The sequence below is a fragment of the Miniopterus schreibersii genome, assembly GCF_964146895.1.
Source record: "Miniopterus schreibersii genome assembly, chromosome: 3".
Classification (NCBI taxonomy): domain Eukaryota; kingdom Metazoa; phylum Chordata; class Mammalia; order Chiroptera; family Miniopteridae; genus Miniopterus; species Miniopterus schreibersii.
The window spans coordinates 21,005,036-21,018,456 of NC_138103.1; the positions used below are offsets into that span (position 1 = coordinate 21,005,036).

A 13,421-nucleotide genomic window follows, 5' to 3' on the forward strand; every position below is an offset into this window, starting at 1 on the left:
CTACCAGGGATCGAGCCTGCAACCCGGGCGTGTGCCCTGATCAGGAATCGAACCGGCAAACTCCTGGTGCACAGGACAGCACCCGAGCGACTGAGCCACACCGGCCAGGGCTGACGCTGTTTGTCCCTCCGAGTGCCAGCTGCATGGGGTGTGCACCTTGCGAGAATTCCGCCAGTTGCGGGCCCACAGGTATGTGCGTCCTTTCTGGATATAAAGTACACTGCTGTGAAAAATTTTGGTTTTCTTTCTTCCCTTCTCCTTTGTATCTTTAATTACGGCAAAATGCACAGAACATAAAATTTACCACCGTAACCACTTAATTGCGCAGTTCAGCAGTATTAAGTACATCAGTATTATTGCTCAATCAACAAAAAGTTTCTAAATGGTAGCTGATTATTCTCAAGAGGCCGGGACAAGGGTTTCATTTGTTCCCAGAAGCATGGCAACTAAGTAGGCTCTTTCTTTTTTCTTTTAAGGTTAAGACTTTTTATTTTTCTTTTCATTGAATTCATTGGGCTCTTTCTCATTGCAAGGTTGGGGAGCTGCCTTAAGAGTCAGGAAAACAGCGCAAAATACAACGGAAAAATAAAAGGACACTGGAACCCCCATGGGCAAGAAGCCCGCCTAATCCAGGGCTCAGTAACACAAACGAGATCAAGTGCAAAGAGTCGGTCTCGGTCCAAAAAAGGAGAGAGAGAAACTGGCTTGCTTCCCAGGGCTTTCATGCCTGTGACAGTTACGATGTGTGACATCTGCTTTGGTCACAGGGAAGAAGGAAAAGAAGTGCTCGGCTTTGCCCGAGAAAGATGTTTCCCAGAGTATGCGCCTTGGAACCCGAATCCCTTGAAATACTTGGGGTGGGGGTGGGAGTGGGGTGGGATTTAGGGAGGTTGAGACACTCTTCAAAGAGAAAACCAGCTCTGTGGGCAAATCCGTTTGAAAAGTGCTCCATATTGCCTCCGCCTCGCTGAGCAGAACACTCACCAGGACATCCAAGGTCCTGGCTGCCCCCCACCAAAAGCTACTTCACTCCTTTGAACCCAGAGCTCCCCAAAACATTTGGCCACAGACATCTTTTCCCACTAAACACTGATGAAATCCCACAGATTTGCCCGTGAGAAAATTCAGCAAGCCTAGCAAATTAATATTACAATATTAGTAATCACAGCTGTTAAAGTTTATTGAGCGTCAGCTTTATCTCATTTAATCCCCTCAAAAACCCCATGAGAGGCACCATGACCTCTGGTTTACAGATGAGGAAACAGAGGCACAAGAGGTTGAGTAAGTTGCCCATCGTGGCACAGCTAGATACAGTGAAATCTAACAAAAATATTTTTTCAAAGTCATCTCTTCTGCTTTGTCCCCCCTTGGAAACATGCAGAGAACCTGAGGACTGAAGGAAACGCAGGCATGCACGGCACACAACCTGGAGCAGACTTGGCAACTGGAGGGCTCTGGGTGACTCGGTTTTATTGTTGTAAGGATTTGCCTCAGCTTGCACCCAGAACCTTGAATGGTGGACAGTCGGGCAGAAAGTGTCGGGTCGGACGCGAGGCGCGGCCAGCGCAGAATGAAAGGTAGCTGGCAACACTGCAGCGGAGATCAGAGGCCACAGTCCATGCCAGAATTCTCCCGACGCCGAAGGGAAGCAAAACTTGGTCTGCTGCTCTCTGCAGTGGTCTTTCATTTAGAGCGAGGTTTTCCGATCTCAAGACCGTTGACAATGGGGCTGGCTAATCCTTCGATGGGGGTGGGGGCTGTCCTGGGAATTGCAGCACCTCTGGTCTCTACCCGCTAGATGAGAGTAGCATACCCTCCCCTGGTCATGACAACCAAAAATGTCTCCAGACATTGCCAGATGCCCCCAGTGAGAACCACTGCGTTAGAGTAAAAAAACGGCTCTCTTGGGAAAGACAATTAAAGCTGAGGATAGTCGCTAGTCAACACCAGCCTGGAATGTCAGCTGCAGAAGGTCACCTCGGATCTGAAAAGAGACGACTGCCCAGATGGCCAAAAATCGAGGACCACCCAGCACCTGGTTCTTCCTCTCCAAGCCCTCCTCTGCCTCCGCCTCCCCTGCCCACATCTTGCATCAGCTCCGAGGGCTGAAAGGACACCTCCAGGATTATGACATAAGACTGATGAATACTAAGTACAGTTCATGATCAAGGGCTGCTCTTGAATGTTCTGATAAAAGCAAAGGACTGTGTCACAAGCAAAGGACAGGATCAGGCATTAGCAATGTTTGACACAGCTGCGTGTGTCAGCCCCAACACAGTCCTTCCCAACAACACGCGGCTTCACTCCAGGTGCAAACAAGCTGTTCCTTAGCCTCTATAAGACCACAGGGTTACAAGTCTCAGCTCTGCTCCAGACTCACTGGGTGACTCTGAGAAAGTCACTCTCCCTCTCTGTTATGTTTTTCATTTGGGAGGGAAAAAAAAAGAAAAAAAAAGGACTGCCCTAGCTCTAACATTTTATGGTATCTGTGATTCTGGGTTAAAGGGTTGAAACTGGACCAATTAAGAATAGTCAGCTGCTTTAGTTTGTTTTAGCATCAATTTTATTTTTCCCAGAGGAACTCAAGGGTAAAAGGCAATGTCCCCTTTTGCTTCTGCATTAATTAAATGAATAAAATACTCCAGAGCCCAGAGTATAGGATTTGAACATCTGGCCTGGTCACCACTTCCATCAGAGTATTTACTGCCAAGCCACGGGTGCAAGATTTTTGGACACAGACCCAAATGCCTCCAGGGTCAGGTGAGCAATGCAGAGTGACCCAGGCCGGAGGTGGCCGGGCAGAGCCCTCTTGCCCTCTCCAAAGAGGGTGGCAGATGGACTCTCGCTCCTGTCACCTAGCGAGGATGTGACCCTATATGACAGATTTTCAATAGACCCAAAGTCTGAATTTAGGTATAAAATACTCACCCTTACAATGAAATAACTGCACATTGCAAATGCCATGCAAGTAAAATGAAAGCCTCTGGGTCTGATCTAAGACACAACCCACCAGCTGGAAGGGCCTCTAAAGTGGAGAAATTAGTTCAAGGCCTGGCCCAGGTGTGGGAGGAGCCAAGCGTGCAGAGGAAGGCAGGAGAGGGACTGGACTCCCTAGATGCATCCATTCTCCGTGCCCCACGAGGCTGCTGGGACTCTAAATCTGTTATTAATAACAGCTGCTATAGTTATTGGAACTCTTCTATTCATGGGGTATTGGGCAAGGCAATGTATTATATACATGATCTCACCATATCTCATAAGTGTTCAGTGAGGTGGGCATTATTATTCCTACAATACTACCAAGGTCCAGAAAAGAAAACTAAAGGCCTTGGCTTGTAAAACTTGGAGCTAGGATTTGAACCCAGATCTATCTGACACCCAGTCTCCTCTTAGCATAAAATCTCTCCTTTGCACCATGGCCTGGCCCTGTAGCCAGCTCCCCACCAACCACACCCTCATTTTTCAAAATTATCTCCCTCATCCTGCCAAGGAAGCCTGACCTCACCTTAACAGGGAAAAGGTGAGTGGGAAACCTGCCATTTCAACATTGCCTTATAACTGCCTAACTCATTTGCATACTGTTTCTAAAGTAACTCCAGAAAGTTCTTTTCATTAGTAAAGCTAAATTATTTTTTCCTAGCTACAAAGAGCTTGGTTAGCACGAGGTGTGGTAACTCCTCTGGAGGATGCTTTGCGGATAGAGAGAACTGGTCATTTCTGACCATAAGGCCCATTGTATTTTGTGTCTTACCGCTCTGGCAGAGCACAGCTTAAATACCAATGTACAGTCTCATATGTGACCATCAGAAGTTTAAATTTAGTGTCCTTGGAGGACCACTCAGGAATATCTATACATTTTAAATGTGTCTGGTCTCTAACTTAGCAACTGCATTTCTGGGACTTTATCCTACGGATAAATCATATAATTAGGCAAAAATAGATACACGAGGATGTTCCCCTGGAGTCCTGTTTATAAGAAATGGAGGAGTGAAACTGGTGTTTTTCAATAAGGGGTTATTTCAGTACAATGCTGTACTTCCATGTAATGGTCATGCAGCCAATAAAAAGAAACCCCCCAAAATGTGCTGATATAGAAAGATGTTAAAAATATGTAATTATGTGGGGGAAAAATAATTTACAGAATGCCAATACTTTTGTAAAAGGAAGATTTGACAGAGAAAAGTTTTAGAAAGAAGCACAAAAGTACATTAACCATGGTGACATTTAGAGATGGGGAGTGGGGGGTGGGAGGAAGGCATTCTACCTGGAGAGTGGGGAATGGCTACAGCGACCCCGGTGGGCTCCGACACTGGCCCCTTCTGGGCACCTGTGCTCCTGGCTGCATGCTTAGCAGAGGGAGGAAGCCAAGCCTGCATGGGTGAGCAGGTGGCGAGTCCTATGGCCCTGTCTGAGGGACTCTGATGGGGACTGTCCCTCCCAAGCCCCTGAAGCGCTGACATAAGTCAGAGATACCCAACTCCCTCCTGCAGATACAGCGGGCAGCACTAGCTTCTTCCTGCATCTTCTGCTCCACCCAGATGTTCTTTCCGATTCCTGCTAGGCCCTCTCCCAACTCGTCCTTCCCTCCACCTGTGGCCGTGGTTCAATGTGCTTACAGGTCGGGGGTAGGGGAGGAGACCTCAGAGAGAAGAGCCAAGAGCCACTGTGAAAGCCGGACAGGCTTCTTCCACTCACAGGTGGAAGCTCCTAAATGAATCACAAATGGGCCAATATAACTGGAATTTGTCACGTTCCTGACACAGGTGAGGAAGCGTGGCCATACTAAAATAGAAAATTTTACCACCAGTTACCACCTTGAGCTCAAATAAGAATTGAGTTTATGAAAAGAGACCACACAAAAGAAAAATTAGGAACAAATTTCTTCTTTATGGAAAGACCACACAACAGGCTTCCTGGGTTCTGCCAAGGACCAGCTGTGCTTCACTGAGCAAGATCCTTAAAGACTCTGGTCATGGATACTATAAATAACCATCTACTGATGTTGATGTTGACCAGGGGCCAGGCACTGTGCTCAGCCCTTCATGGGCGTTATCCCAGTTAAGCCTCCCAACAGAGTAATCCCGTAGGCTCTGGAGTTAGAAAGAGCTAGCTTTGTAGAACTGTCTTCCTCATTGGCTCATCGAGTTATCCTGACCAAGGTACTGAGACTCCGCATTCATAAAACAGCACCCATAATAACAGCATCTACTCCAAAGGTTGTTGTGAAGACAGTAACCGATGCCAGTGAAGGTTTTAGCACACTGTCTGGCAAAGGTGCTTGACTAACATTAGCTATCCTCATTAGCTCCATTTTACAGATAGGAAAACTGATGTTTGGGAAGGCCAGTGTGGGGGATTTCTAAATTTGCTTGTGACAGTCTAGGATTCCAATGGATTTAAAATTGGACTTGGTTTTCCAGAAAAATCTAATATATATCTGATTTGAGAATTACAAGCTTAATATTCACCTGCTTGGTTGGATCTACCGTTCTGAGGAAGGGCGAAAACCCCACCCCCGAATAAAACTTCCAAATAAGAGAGTAGGAAAAACTGATTCCCCTTTCCTCCCAATGCCTTCTCCTCCGGGCTCCTCTACTTGGTCCTGAATGGGAAGGACAAGGGCAGAGAAATCCCCAGAGTCCCAACCAACAAAGCTGCAATACAAGGCTAATTTGCGAGGGGGCTGGGGATGGCCTCATGGAAAATGTTACCATAAATGGGCATGTTTGCCTCAATCTCAGCCCTCACACAGAAATGTAATGATAACAACTACCTTGTACGGCATAACACATCTATTTCAGACAAGAAAATAAAAAAAACATGGTGTTTACAAGGTGGATCAAAGAAGCTTCTCCAGGAAGGCCCAGCTAATTCAAGTTCTAGACTCTGGGGATGACAGCCCACCTAAGGTCATCGGGCCAGATGATTACCACACCACCAAGGGACAAACAGTGCCTTTTATTTTAAATTGGCAAAAGGTCAGTTTATGTTTTCTTCAAAGAGAGGATGATAAACACTTGCCTTCTTGGAAACATTTGTTCCCACCAGAAACCCGACTCGGACAGAGTTTTTGCTCATGATAAAAAAAGATGGTGGGGTCAAGGGTATAGACTTGGCATCAGGCAGACCCAGGAATAGGGTCTACCACTTGCTAGCTGTGTCATACTGGGCAAGTTACTGAACCTCTCTGAGCCTCAGCTGCCTTGTGTACTAATAAGGCACCATAATGCCTCCTTTAAAAGGTGGTTGCAATAATTAAATGAGATACAGCAAGTCAAACACTGCTACGGTGCCTGGCATATAAATGCTCCATCAGTGGTAGCGAATTCAGTGGGAAAGTGCTAAGGAAAGACTGCTTTTCCTTCCACAGATATTCAACATCCTATCTTATACACTGCCATCTAATGACTTTCAGCTCAGCATCTTCAAGCTCCCCCTCTATAAAAATTCTACAATGGGAGCTTTAAGGAAACCAAACAGAGGAAGAAGACTGCACCAAACAAAACAAAACTATGCAAGGAAGTTTACTAACAGCTGGCCTGCCTTCCCTTTGCTAAACTCTGGCCAGTCTGCAATTTAGTCTATCAGTTCTTAATACTGTAACTAATCACTCCCTGTCTCAGGTTTCTAAATATTTTCTTTTACTTCTTGACAAGTATGGCTTTGAATGGTGCCTCTCCTCAAGCAGCAAAATCCCTGCCAGCTCTCTGTGCAGGGAGAAAACTTAAAATAAGCAGTAGCCACACTTTTTCTTTGCCCACTCTCTGAGGCTGAGGCTGCTCTGCAGAAAAGCCCACTGCAGTCTTATTTAATGCACCTGCAGGTCATGGAGGCAAATGAGGACTTTGGCATCACTCTGCATATTTGAGACCCTCGGGGTTAACTTGGGCGAATTTTTAATTTGGAGGAAGGGGTCTGGAAGAAAACTGGGCTGTAATAAGTGAACCGGATCATAACCAGCCTGTTTCTCCTGGGTTATCAACAAGCACATCCTCTGGATTGATGACAGATACTGTCCTCTCTGCGGGAGTTGGTGCCCATGTGTTTTTAACTGAGTTAATGCCTTAGCAGAACCAAGCAGTGCTTCCAAATCCAGGTGAAGAGGCACCTGGAGTGACTATGTGATAGAAATGGCTTTTTGGTGACATTCCGCTGCACTCTTTTTGTGACTAGAACATAAGTTCAAAGCCTGGCTGTTGAGGCTGAACCTCTGAGATTTGTAAGAAAGTACATCTCCCAGATTTGCCTCTTAACAAGAATCATCTGGGATTCTTTTTAAGCTTTTCTAGAGATGCTAGTCTAACTGGAGTTGTGCCCAGGCGTGGTCTGTCGTCTTTCATAAGTACCCCACAGTGACACTTATCATTGCTGGTTTGGGGGAAATCTAGGGTGATGGGGTAGAGAGAAAAATTGTGAACCCCCACCCTCTCACCACAGTCCCAAAGAGGAGGGCAATGGACACATCTCACCGCTCCCCAGCCCCTGGATGCCCTGGAGGACCCTCAAACCCCCGACCAATTCCCCTTCTGCCCACCAGGACACCCTACTTACAGATCTCCCACTGGGGGGATAACGGAGAAGAAACTGGATGGAGAGCTCAGATCTGGCACACCTCCCAGGCAGGGGCGTCCAAATCTCCAGGCTCGCCTGAGACGCCTCTTTATAGACCCGGAGCTGCCTGCGGGTGCGAAGGGGGGGAGACCGCCCAGGAGGCGGAGTGGGGGAGGGTCCCGCACTGCTCCCTCCGCAGCGCCCCCTGCAGGGCCGAGAAGCTGGGCTTTTGTCCAGGCCCTTGGGCGCACCTGCGGCGCTGGGAGGAGCGCGCACCATCCGCGGCCGCGACGCGCGGGGCCAAGGCGGAGGCCACCCGCAAGGGCACACCCCGCAGAAGCGTTCGGGCAGGTGTTTCAGCCTCGGCTCTGGGACAGTCACCGAGACTCTGGGTCCCTAGAAAAAGGGTCGAGTGGCCAGCGTCTATGGGGGATGCTTGAGAATTGCTTCCCTGAGTCTGTTTCAGCCGAAGGGGCTTTTAACCGCTTCCTCCCCCCTGGAGGGATTAAGTTGACACCTCTCTGTTCCCCATTTTATTCGCCTCCCGCTGTCTTGAAAGGGAGCTGGCCGTGCTGCATAAATGGTAGAAAAGGGGATTTTTAATTTTTTTTTATTTTTTGAGCTTTGCAAAGTGCAAGGCAGGAGCCCCCGACTGCTGGGAATTGTGCGGGAAGGGGAAGTTTTTACTTTTCCCAACTTGCCATCCCCACCTCCACCCACAAGAGGGAAAAAAAATCCCATTCTTGTCACTTGAGTTCCCCCTCCCCTCCCCCCCGTGCTCATTCGCTGCCTCTGTGACCTCAGGCAAGTCAATTCCCTCCCGAGCCTCAGGGTCCGCAGCTGAAACGTGTGTGATAACGTAGTTTGCAAGGTGCTGGTCGGGATACAAAGGGAATGCGGCCGGGACCTCGCCCTGGCAAGTGCTCCTATCGGTCCCAGGAAGTTCTTGCAAACGTAGAAGCTGCCGAAAATCCTACCCCCGCCTCTCTCCCTCTTGGTACCATTACCAACCCCTCATCCCTCCCCCATCTCCTCATGTCTGATACTGTGTCTCCATCACCGTTTCTTCCTGTCTTCTGTCTTTTTTGTCACTATCTCTGTCGCTCTGTCCTTCACTTTCTCTCCTACAGTCTCTCATATGCCCAACTCTGGCCATGGTCTCTGTGTCTCTCCGTATGTCTCTCTGTCTCTGGTCCCTGTCTCTCCCGTAGGTACCGCGGTCTCTGGTCTCCGTGTCCCTGGCTCGTCTCTCTCTGCCTGGCTCTCCGTCTTCCCGTCTCCTCTGTCACACGCACGCACACAGGCCATAAAAGGAAGCCGAGGCAGTGGGCTGGCCCCGCGCCAGGCCGGGGACCCGCGGGCAGCCCGACGCCCGCTCCGCGCTCGGCACCGGCTCCGAGGTTCCCGGTCCAGCTGGTCCTCCCTCCCCGGGGGCGGCGGGCGGGCGGGGGGCTCTGGGCGGGAGACAACCCAAAAAGGGCAGGCGCGGGCTCCTTCCAGCGGAATTCCCAGCGCCGCATACCAGCCCGGGGCTGCCCGCTCCCCCTGACTAAATATGGTCCCGAGCGGCCTGCGGCGCGGCGGGACACGCGGGAGGGGCGGCAGAGAGAGCTCGGCGTCGCAGACCCACTTGGTCCCTTCCCCGTCCTTTCAGCATCAAGCTCACCTGGTCTTCACCCCTGACGACACTCAAGCGCCCCCGTGGCACGCAGTAGCGCCTGACAGGGGGTTGGGGGTAGTGGTGAAGGGGACCCCTCCGCTTGGCGCAGAGCCCCAGTCGCACTTGAGTCCCAGCTACTTCCAGCCCACGGTTTGGGGAGAGAGTTAAAGGAGTTGAAGACCTTTGCGAGGCTCTGTGCTTGGATATGCCCAGTCTTATTCAAACCGGCCCCACGTAACCAGGTCAGGTGATGGTGGGAGGCTTTATTAATACCCCCATTTGGCAGGTGAGAAAACTGAGGTCCCAGAGGAGTGCCCAGCTCTCACTGGGACTGGAGCCCACCATTGCCATGATTCGCCTGGAGAGATTCTAAAGGGAAATGCCCAGGAGAGTTGAGTTTGAATCTGCCAGTGCCAATTTCTAGCTGTGACCATCAGCAAGGAACTTGAACCCTTTGTGTCTGTTTACCAATAAAATGGGGAGAACATCAGCTATTCCTGGCTATTTGTAAAGAGTTCGTGAGATAACCCATGTAAAATGAACACATTACATTGCTTCCTGCTGGCTGCTATTCTCAACAAACATGAAACCAAGTAGAGTGAGTGGCACCAGGCCTCCGGGACATGAGGGCCTGTCCTGCCCACAGTGTTTACCTACAGGCTTCCAATCCTTCTCGTCCTTCCAACATCTAGTTCACCTGGTTTTCACCCCCCAAAACACCCAAGCCCAGCCGCCCCCTGCCCACAAATGGGGCTAAATCAAAGAGTGAAGAGAGCAGTATTCACTGGCTGGGGAAGTAAGGGGTAAAGTTCAGAAAATGATGAATGGGCTGCTTCCCCACATGCTTCTTAATGTCTAGACTGTAAAAGGAATGGAAATTGTCCCTGCATTAGCACAGAAATGCTGTGGAGCAGAGAAGAAAGGAAGGGGGAAATGTAGTCGATCACCACCCTCCCATTGTGGAAAGATAATCCAGAGCAGACTGTCAGAATCAAACTTGCTGGCCTCGGAGTAAGAAGTGGCATTTTTACCAGAGGCATTCACGTGGGCACTTTCAAAGGGGTTGCATTTGATTCTTTAAAGAAGTTGGTAACCAAATGCTGAATTTTACTGCACCATCTCAACTAATCCTTATAACAACCCTATCAAGTAGGTACTTTAAAAAAAAACCTTCCAGCCCCGTTTTGCTGTTGAGAAACCAGGTTTCGTGATTTAACCAGCTAAGGTAGCACAGCCAGTTAGCGGGGGAGCAGGAATTCAAGCTCCACCTGTGTGATGCAAAGTTGGAGGTTTTTAACTCATGATCTACTAAGCACAAGCCAGGCAGCCGCAGGATTGCCAGGGAACCTCTCTGCGCCTGCCTGTTTTCTGGGACATGCTAGAAGTACTCAGGAACAGTATGCGCACATAATAGTCATTCGATAAATATCTGTCCAATGCCGAAGCTCAGATGTTTGAATCTTCACAAATGCATTGTTAGCCCCGGCTGGGTGGTTCAGTTGGTTGAAGATTAGTCCCATACACCAAAGGGTTGTGGGTTTGATCCCCAGTCAGGGCACATATGGGAGGCAACCGATCGATGCTTCTCTCACACTGATGTTTCTCTCTCTCTAATAATTAACAAACATATCCTCAGGTGAGGGTTAAAAAAAAAGTGCATTGTTATAATAATTAAATCAGATGCCTCCATTTTATTTCTCATAGCTCAAAAATCCAGTTAAGATCGAGGAAAACACAAAAATTACTTTTTAAAAAATGTTATTCCGACTGAGAACTGTCATGTGTGTTTCTGTGGCATGTCTTTCCTCTGAGGTGCCAGGTTGTGGGACTTTCCATGAACTCATGAAACAAGATGGCAGAGGAGGAATTTTTCTCTTGGGAGTTTACCAAATAGCTTTGTATTTGCCACTGGGTTAAAAAAGCTCCAAAGTGTAATCCCCTGTTTTTTAATATTGTCAAAGACTGGGCCTAAGCATGGTTTACTCCTGCATGTGCTCCAGAACTTAATTATTTAAAAGTGTATCAACATTCAAGTCATCCAGCTCAAGATCTGCATGGGACTCTGCCTCCTTGTGAATAAAGGGGCATCATTTCTTACCAAGGGAACTGCTCAGCAACTACTCTCTTGCACAAAAGCACTTGTTTCACTCATGACAGCCCCCATGCTTCTCCAGGTACAAGACGACATTGCACAGTAACCTGCAGTGCTCTTTCCTTCACCAATTTCCAATGCTGGCATCTTAGTAACTCCAGAGTCTCTACCTCTATCAGGAAGGGTTCTAAGATTCTAAATAAAAGTAGTTTTACAGTTTCTTATAAAACTAAAGATATTCTTACTATATGACCCAGCAAATCATGTTCCTTAAAATTTACCCAAATGAGTTGAAACTTATGTCCATACTAAAACCTGCACACAGATGTTAACAGCGGCTTTCGTCATTACTGTTAAAACTTGGAAACAATCAAGATGTCCTTCAGCAGCGGAATGGATAAACAAACCGTGGTACATTCAGATGACGGAATATCATCTGGCACTAAAAATAAATGAGCTATCACACCATGAAGAGACATGGAGGAACTTAAATGCATACGATTACGTGCAAGAAGCCAGTCTGAAAAGGCTCCATATTGTATAATTCCAAATATATGCATCCTAGAAAGGACAAAACTAGGGAGATAGTAAAAAGAAAGATCAGTGGTTATCGGGTTGGGGGGGGGGGATGAATAGGCTGATCCAAGAGATGTTTAGGGCAGTGAAATTATTCTATATGACACCATAATGATAGATACATGTCACTATACATTTGTTCAAACCCACAGAATGTACACCACCAAGAGTGAACCCTGATGTAAGCTATAAACTTTGGGTATTAATGATGTGTCAATGTAGGTTGATTAATTCTAAGAAATATAGCACGCCAGTGGGAGATATTGATAATGAGGGGGGCTGTGCCTGTGGGAGGGTGGGGGAACCAGGGTACATGGGAAATCTCTGTACCTTCCTCTCAATTTTGCTATGAACCTGAAAGTTATTTTTAAAAAGTATATATTTTTTAAAAGGTAGTTTAACCTCCATTTTTAAAAAAATGAAGAGCACACAATCCTTGCAGAAGTTATTACAAAAATCAAATATCAAAAAATCAATGCTGGGAAGCATTGCCCTAAGTGCCTTTAAAGGCATATTCTCACAAATATTAATCCTTCGTGTACACTTGGCTTTAGAACATATCAGATTTTACATAATCATACAGGCATGTGAGTCATATACAAATGTGTTCTTGCACATAATTATAAAGCTATTAGTTTATTCTATGCAAACATATATGCGGAGCTTAAATTTATCATCTTCAAAAGCCACTCTGCTCCTGCTTTGAATTTTTAGATTCCCCAAGTTTTAAATTTCCGCTTTTCCTAAATCCCTCTTTAGTTCCAATTTGCATACTATTTTTGTGTAAACCAACTTTTCCCTTGCATTTCTAGAAGATGTCTCCCAACAATGCCATGAAAACCACCAGCACTGATGTACTAATTTAGTTTATGAATCTATGAGAATAGTTTGATAGGTTCTCTATATTTATATTTGTCTTTCCTTTATCTTTTAAATGTTTCAGCCCATTATCTTTTTAAACTACTGGTTTATAAATTAGTTGACAGTGTTGAAAAATCCCGAGTATAGGAATTTCTGGAGCAGATTTTCTTAGCCCAAGTTCCTCCTTTGTGGATAATCATAAAAATCTCATAATATTTTAAAAAATATATATATCTTGATTGATTTCAGAGAGAGGAAAGGAGAGGGAGAGAGATAGAAACATCAATGATAAGAGAGTCATTGATCGCTGCCTCCTGCATGCCTCCTGCTGGGGATGGAGCCTGCAACCCAGGCATGTGCCCTGACCGCGAATCAAACCCTGATCGCCTGGATCCTAGGTCGATGCTCAACCGCTGAGCCAAGCCTGGCTGGACTCTCATAATATTTTGAAAATAGGTGGTTTTTTCCTTTCCAAACATAAAAATTAATACTAAACAGCCCTAGCCAGTTTGGCTCAGTGGTTAAAGTGTCAGCCCTCGGACTGAAGGGTCCTGGGTTCGATTCTGATCAAAGGTATGTACCTTGGTTGCAGGCTGGATCCCTGGGCCCAGCCCAATCCCTGGCCCAGGTTGGGGTGCCTACGGTAGGCAACCAATCGATGTTTCTCTCTCTCTGTGTCTC

At 47.2% G+C, this 13,421-nt stretch overlaps 1 protein-coding gene across 2 annotated transcripts in view; it reads right to left on the reverse strand.

The window, feature by feature from the left end:
- The window catches only part of MYH11 (myosin heavy chain 11), a 103,725-nt gene extending 96,066 nt beyond the window's left edge, over positions 1 to 7,659 (reverse strand). For both annotated transcript variants that reach the window (XM_081131358.1, XM_081131357.1), the window contains exon 1: positions 7,552 to 7,659. The gene's annotated coding sequence lies outside the window, so the exon portion shown is untranslated. The remainder of the gene's footprint in view (positions 1 to 7,551) is intronic.
- Between the last annotated feature and the right edge of the window lie 5,762 nt (positions 7,660 to 13,421).